Source organism: Oncorhynchus kisutch, linkage group LG29, assembly GCF_002021735.2.
Source record: "Oncorhynchus kisutch isolate 150728-3 linkage group LG29, Okis_V2, whole genome shotgun sequence".
Classification (NCBI taxonomy): Eukaryota; Metazoa; Chordata; class Actinopteri; order Salmoniformes; family Salmonidae; genus Oncorhynchus; species Oncorhynchus kisutch.
The window spans coordinates 9,393,289-9,401,953 of record NC_034202.2 but is presented as its reverse complement, the minus strand read 5'-3'; positions in this window follow the sequence as shown (position 1 = coordinate 9,401,953).

The window sequence follows — 8,665 nt, the reverse complement described above, 5'->3', positions numbered from 1 at the left end:
ATGGATCTACAACATTTATATGAGAGAAATGGGAACACTATGAGGATGATGACCTTAGGATGTTTAAAAGGGACAACTACATAATTATTTACATTAGTCAAGTGATAACTGAGCAATAGTTTTCAACCAATGGAAGTTAAAAAGAAAATTAAGTGTTTTATTAATTAAAACAACAAAAAATAAATCAAACACAGTTCAGAACTATTGCCCTTTTGAGTGAACTTTGGAGGTGATGGCCCTGTGGAAGTCCTTCTTCCAAAGCTTGTTGAATGCATGCACTGAAACAATCAGAAAACAAAACAAAATTAGGGCACTGGAAACAATTCCTGAACTCATGTGGCATTTAAAAAGGTAGAAATTGAGCTATGCCTAATATGACATATCATATTATTTTTTCAAAATGAATTATTGTTACTCTAAAAAAAACAATGAAAAAAAAAAACAACATGTGGGTAGTTTTGACAAACCAGCGCTTGGTCAATATTGAACAAACACAGCATTGGGTTAATTCAAACCAGCAGGTTTGGGTTGTGCTTCTAACCTATTGCCTTGGGTTGAGTGCTTGACCTAACTGCTGGGTAAATTAGACTACAGGACATTCAGAAAGTACTCAGACCCCTTCACTTTATCCACATTTGATTATTTTACAGCCTTATTCTAAAATGGATTAAATCGTTTTCCCCCCTCATCAATCTACAAACAATACCCCATAATGAAAAAGCAAAAACAGGTTTTTGAAATCTTTGCAAATGTATAAAATAAACTGTAATATCCCATTTACATAAGTATTCAGACCCTTTACTCAGTACTTTGTTGAAGCACTTTTGGCAGAGATTACAGCCTAGACTTCTTGGGTATGACACTACAAGCTGTATTTGTGGGGTTTCTCTCGTTCTTTTCTGCAGATCCTCTCAAGCTCTGTCAGGTTGGTTGGGGAGCATCACTGCACAGCTATTTTCAGGTATCTCCAGAGATGCTCGTTTAGGTTCAAGTCTGGCCTCTGGCTGGGTCACTCAAGGACATTCAAAGTCACGAAGCCACTCCTGCGCTGCCTTGGCTGTGTGCTTAGGGTTGTTGCCTTGTTGGAAGGTGAACATTCGCCCAAGTTTTAGGTCCTGAGCATTCTGGAGCAGGTTTACATCAAGGATCTCTCTGTACTTCACTCGGTTAATCTTTCCCTCGATCCTGACTGGGCTTCCAGTCCCTGCCGCTGAAAAACATCCCCACAGCATGATGCTGCCACCACCATGCTTCACCGCAGGGATGGTATTGGCCAGGTGTTGAGCGGTGCCTGGTTTCCTCCAGACGTAACTTTTGGCATTCAGGCCAAAGAGTTCAATCTTGTTTCTCATGGCCAGAGTCCTTTAGGTGCCTTTTAGCAAACTCCAAGCGGGCTATCATGTGTCTTTTACTGAGGAGTGGCTTCTGTCTGGCCACTCTACCATAAAGGCCTGACTGTCCTTCTGGAAGGTTCTCCCATCTCCACAGAGGAACTCTGTCAGAGTGACCATTGGTTTCTTGGTCACCTCCCTGACCAAGACCCTTCTCCCCCAATTGCTCAGTTTGGCCGGGCGGCCAGTTCTAGGAAGAGTCTTGGTGGTTCCAAACTTCTATTTAAGATTGATGGAGGACACTGTTCTTTGGGACCTTCTATGCTGCAGACATTTTTTGGTACCCTTCCCTAGATTGGTGCCTCCACACAACCCTGTCTCTCAGCTCTACGTACAATTCCTTTGACCTCATGGCTTGGTTTTTGCTCTGACGGCGCCGGAGAAGATGACTGACGTTTTACGTGCGCCTAACCGATTGTGTTTTTCTGTTCGCTTTTTTTTGCGTTGTTTGTAACTTATTTTTTAAACATATTTTGTACATAATGTTGCTGCTACCATCTCTTATGACCGAAATATCTTCTGGACATCAGAACAGTGATTACTCTGGCAGATGCTTTTTTTCTTCCTTTAACGAGTCTGACGAGCCTAATGTGAACGACATACTGCTTTCCCGGGAACAGGCCCAAATCACCGTCATCTGTGTGAAGAGACTGAGAATTTGTAGGCGATCGAATGAACCCCCCTTGCCTTCCGTTCTTTTAGCTAACGTACAATCTTTGGAAAAAAAAAATTTGACGACCTACGAAGAAGATTAAACCATCAACGGGACATTAAAAACGAATATATTATGCTTCACGGAGTCGTGGCTGAACGACGACATTTTCAGCTGGCTGGTTATACGCTGTATTGGCAGGATAGAACAGCTGCGTCTGGTAAGACAAGGGGTGGTGGACTTTGCATATATGTAAACAACAGCTGGTGTATGACATCTAAGGAAGTCTCGAGGTTTTGCTCACCTGAGGTAGAGTACCTCATGATAAGCTGTAGACCACACTATCTACCTCGAGAGTTTTCATCTGTATTTTTCGTTGCTGTCCACATAACACAGACCAATGCTCGCACTAAGACTGCACTCAATGAGCTGTATTCCGCCATAAGCGGAATACAGACAGGAAAACAGGAAAATACAGACAGGCAAACAGGAAAACGCTCATCCAGAGGCGGCGCTCCTAGTGGCCCGGGGACTTTAATGCAGGGAAACTTAAATCTGCTTTACCTAATTTCTATCAGCATGTTAAATGTGCAACCAGAGGGGAAAAAAACTCTGGAACATCTTTACTCCACACACCGAGACGCCTACAAAGCTCTCCCTCGCCTTCCATTTGGCAAATCTGACCATAGTTCTATCCTCCTGATTCCTGCTTACAAGCAAAAATTAAAGCAGGAAGCACCAATGACTAGGTCAATAAAAAATAGTGGTCAGATGAAGCAGATGCTAAACTACAGGACTGTTTTGCTAGCACAGACTGAAATATGTTCCGGGATTCTTCCGGGATTCTTCTGATGTCATTGAGGAGTACACCACATTAGTCACTGGCTTTATCAACAAGTGCATCGAGGACGCCGTCTCCACAGTGACTGTACGTACATACCCCAACCAGAAGCCATGGATTACAGGCAACATTCGCACTAAGCTAAAGGGTAGAGCTGTCGCTTTCAAGGTGCGGTACTCTAACCCGGAAGCAAGAAATCCCGCTATGCCCTGCGACGAACCATCAAACATTCAAAGCGTCAATACAGGGCTAAGATTGAATCATACTACACCGGCTCTGACACTCGTCAGATGTGGCAGGGCTTGCAAACCATTACAGACTACAAAGGGAAGCACAGCCGAGAGCTGCCCAGTGACACGAGCCTACCAGACGAGCTAAACTACTTCTATGCTCGCTTCGGGGCAAATAACACTTAAACATGCATGAGAGCACCAGTTGTTCCGGATGACTGTGTGATCACGCTTAGGGTTGCAAAGGGTCAGAAACTTTCCGGTAAATTTCTGGAATTTTTCCATGGTAAGTTATTAAGCCCAGGAATGTTGCTTAAATTCATCAAAAACGTTGGCTTATAACAGTGAATATTTTTTGTGGGATACGCATAAGGCAATTCTAGGTCTTGTGGCATATATTGGTTAAACTATCCCGATTCAATGGAATTGCAACCCTCTGCATGCACAGTGTATTCTTCCATCACATGTGCAGTGCACTCTTACATCACATGTACAGCTGATTCTCAAGATCTTTCACACTAAAGAGATGCTATTGAGCCCACAGGACTACATGCTTTCTGGTAAGTTTTGATTACAATACTGGGTGGGGAGAATATATTTTATACGACATTACATGATTTTTTGTTAACTAGTAAATAGTAGCCTACAGCAAAAAGTGTTTAAATCATTTCTAACTTGTTAATTAACATGTTCTGCTAGTTAGTTTTTGCTACCATGTGGGTTTTAGCTTGTTGAGCCTGCTAACTGAGGAGTGCTAAGTCACCTGTTTCCATACATGTTTCATTTAAAAATATATATCTTACAAAGGATTAATCTAACTGCTTAACTATTTATGTTGTTTTTTTACTCATTTTTAAAAATCTTTACAGAAAAATGGCACGGAAACGATCTGATGTGTACAGACATTTCACTGCAGCTAATGTAGATGGAAAAGCTGTGTACATTTGCAAATACAGTGCCAAATCATATGTGAAGAATGCAACAAAGATGCAAATCATAGAGAAAGCAGACTGTATTGCAATCATCTCTGATGGGTGGTCGAATGTTTGTGGGAATAATTAACGATATCATCTCTACCCCTCAATCAGTATTCTTCAAGAGCACAGACACAAGGAACAACAGACACATTGCAGATGAGCTGAAGGCAGTCAATGACTTTGGACCACAAAAGGTATTTACACTGGTGACAGACAATGCTGGAAACATGAAGGATGATTGGTCTAAAGTGGAGTCCTACCCTCACATTATTACACCCATTGGTTGAAATACATAAAAAAAATTGGTGGCCATCTGGGCAAATTTGAGGCTTTTTGAGCCTGACAACGAGCCATCTTCCACAAGATTGGAAAGTGACAGTGAAGATGAGGCCTCAGAGTCTGAGGTTCAATAGGTGGACATTGAGGAAGTCCAGGGAGAAGACATGGAAGCATGAGAGGAAGACAACCAAAGCTTAAGATTTTAGACTATCATTTTACAGATGTATATTGAAAATGTTTTTGGGAGATGCGATGGATCATTCAATATTCCCTTTCTTTTGTTGTTCAGTGAAATCATCCTTTGTGAAGAGTCAACTCAACTAAAGTTCAATTTGTAACTAAATTGTTTTTTAATTTCTATTGGAAAGATTTGATAATTTGCAATTATGTATGCAATTATGTATACGTAAAAGGTTTATGTTTCTGTCTCCATATTATATGGTACAAATATCCAATGCAAAAAACATCTACATTTAAATGGTATTAATATTAATTCCCATATATTCCCAGGGAAAGTTTCCACCTCTGAATCTTCCCCAAAATGTGCAACCCTAATCATGCTCTCCTCAGCCAATGTGAGTAAGACCTTTAAACAGGTCAACATTCACAAGGCCGCAGGGCCAGACGGATTACCAGGACGTGTACTTCGAGCATGGGCTGACCAACTGGCAAGTGTCTTCATTGACATTTTCAACCTGTCCCTGTCAGAGTCTGTAATACCAACATGTTTCAAGCAGACCACCATAGTCCCTGTGCCCAAGAACACTAAGGTAACCTGCCTAAATGACTACCGACCCGTAGCACTCACATCTGTAGCCATGAAGTGCTTAGAAAGGCTGGTCATGGCTCACATCAACACAATTATCCCAGAAACCCTAGACCCACTTCAATTTGCATACCGCCCTAACAGATCCACAGATGATGCAATCTCTATTGTGCTCAACACTGCCCTTTCCCACCTGGACAAAAGGAACACCTATGTGAGAATGGTATTCATTGACTACAGCTCAGCGTTCAACACCATTAGCGCCCTCAAAGCTCATTACTAAGCTAAGGACCCTGGGACTAAACACCTCCCTCTGCAACTGGATCCTGGACTTCCTAACGGGCCGCCCCCAGGTGGTAAGAGTAGGTATAACAACACATCCGCCACGCTGATCCTCAACACAGGGGCACCTCAGGGGTGTGTGCCCAGTCCCCTCCTGTACTCCCTGTTCACTCATGACTGCACGGCAAGGCACGACTCCAACACCATAATTAAGTTTGCCGATGACACAACAGTGATCTGATCACCGACAAAGTCGAGACAGCCTATAAGGAGGTCAGAGACCTGGCCATGTGGTGCCAGGACAACAACCTTTCCCTCAACGTGATCAAGACAAACGAGATGATTGTGGACTACAGGAAAAGAAGGACTGAGTACGCCCCCATTCTCATCGACGGGGCTGTAGTGGAGCAGGTTGAGAGCTGCAAGATCCTTGGTGTCCACATCAACAAACTAACATGGTCCAAGCACAACAAGACAGTCGTGAAGAGGGCACAACAAAACCTATTCCCCCTCAGGAGACTGAAAAGAATTGGCATGGGTCCTCAGAAACTCAAAAGGTTCGACAGCTGCACCATCGAGAGCATCCTGGTTGCATCACTGCCTGGTATGGCAACTGCTCGGCCTCCGACCGCAAGGCACTACAGAGGGCAGTGTGTACTGCCCAGTACATCACTGGGGCCAAGCTTCCTGCCATCCAGGACCTCTATACCAGGCGGTGTCAGAGGAAGAGCCTAAAAATTGTCAAAGACTCCAGCCACTCTAGTCATAGACTGTTCTCTCTGCTACCACACGGAAAGTGGTACCGGAGCGCCAAGTCTTGGTCCAAGAGGCTTATAAACAGCTTCTACCCCCAAGCCATAAGTCTCCTGAACATCTAATCAAATGGCTACCCAGACTATTTGCATTGCACACACCCCCCCCCCCCCCCCCCCTCTTTTACACCGCTGCTACTCTGTTATTATCTATGCATAGTCACTTTAATAACTCTACATGTACAAATGACCTCAATTACTTTGACTAACTGGTGTTCCCGCACATTGACTCTGTACCGGTCCCCTGTATATAGTCTCTCTATTGTTATTTTGCTGCTGCGCTTTAACTACTTGTTACTTTTATTTCTTATTCTTATTCATATTTTTTAAACTGCATTGTTGGTTAAACTGCGCCGAACACTGTTGTATTTGGAGCATGTGACTAATCAAATTTGATTTGATCTGTGGGACCTTATATAGACAGGTGTGTACCTTTTCAAATCATGTCCAATAGACTCCAATCAAGTTGTAAAAACACATGCAAGGATGATCAATGGAATCAGGATGAACCAGACGTCAATTTTGAGTCTCATATAAAAAGTGTCTGAATACTTATGTAAATAAGGTATTTCAGCTTTTATTTGTAAATCATTTGCAAAAAATATCTAAAAACCTGTTTTCACTTGGTCATTATGTGGTATTGTGTGTAGATTGATAAGGGGATTTTTTTTAAATGCCTTTACGAATAAGGCTGTAACATAACAAAATGTGTAAATAGTGAAGGGGTTCGAATACTTTCCGAAAGGACTGTATATATTGCTGGAATAAAACAACCCAGTGTGTTGGGTTGTGACATAAATCCAGCATATTGGGTTGAGGGCTTGACCCAACAGCTGGGTAATATATGTAATCCTTGGGTTATTTTCAGTCATCCTAATTTCAATTTTGCTAGCATATTTTTGCCTTCTATACCATCCCTTTCCGACATGCACAATCAAGATACAATGATGAATTTCAAATAATTAATTTCTATTGCATGCATTTTAGAACATACTGTACATCACGTCAGAGAATGTACAAGAATATATACAAATGTTAAATAGCACATTGAAACAAATACATATTTAGATAATATGTATTTCACAATATTTCATAAAATAGGATTGATTATTAGAATTGATTTATATTATTTAATGAACCAAACAGTCCAAACATCAGACTAAAGCCTTGATCAGACATCAAGCTGAACTTGATGTGTTTATTTAGCTCCTTTGCACCCCATTATTTCTATTTCTACTTTGCACATTCTTCCACTGAAAATCTACCATTCCAGTGTTTTACTTGCTATAATTGTATTTACTTTGCCACCATGGCCTTTTTTTTGCCTTTACCTCACATTATCTCACCTCATTTGCTCACATTGTATTGTATATAGACTTATTTTTCTACTGTATTATTTATTGACGGTATGTTTGTTTTACTCCATGTGTAACTCTGTTGTTGTATGTGTCGAACTGCTTTGCTTTATCTTGGCCAGGTCGTAATTGTAAATGAGAACTTGTTCTCAACTTGCCTACCTGTAAGGTTGGGCAAGTTGCTGTGGGGGGTGCAGGGCTGTTGACCGGGGTAGGGGTAGCCAGGTGGAAAGCATGGCCAGCCGTAGAAAAATGCTTATTGAAATTCTCAATTATAGTGGATTTATTGGTGGTGACAGTGTTTCCTAGCCTCACTGCAGTGGGCAGCTGGGAGGAGGTGCTCTTATTCTCCATGGACTTTACAGTGTCCCGGAACTATTTTGAGTTTGTGCTACAGGATGCAAATTTCTTCTTGAAAGAGCTAGCCTTAGCTTTCCCTAACTGCCTGTGTATATTGGTTCCTAACTTCCCTTACAAGTTGCATTTCACGGGGGCTATTCAATACTAATGCAGAACACCACAGGATGTTTTTGTGCTGGTGAAGGGCAGTCAGGTATGGAGAGAACCAAGGGCTAGATCTTTTCCTGGTTCTAAATTTTTTGAATGGGGCATGCTTATTTAAGATGGTGAGGAAGGCACTTTTAAAGAATAACCAGGCATCCTCTACTGACAGGATGAGGTCAATATCCTTCCAGGATACCTGGGCCACGTCGATTAGAAAGGCCTGCTCGCTGAAGTGTTTTAGGAAGTGTTTGACAGTGATGAGGGGTGGTCGTTTGACTGCAGGCAATGAGGCAGTGATCGCTGAGATCTTGGTTAAAAACAGCAGAGGTGTATTTGGAGGGCAAGTTAATTAGATGATATCTAGGAGGGTGCCCGTGTTTACAGATTTGGGGTTGTACCTGGTGGGTTCCTTGATCATTTGTGTGAGATTGAGGGCATCTATCTTAGATTGTAGGATGGCCGGGGTGTTAAGCATGTCCCAGTTTACGTCACCTAGCAGCACGAGCTCTGAAGATAGATGGGGGGGATGGGGGGGGGGCAATCAATCCCCATATGGTGTCCAGGGCACAGCTGGGG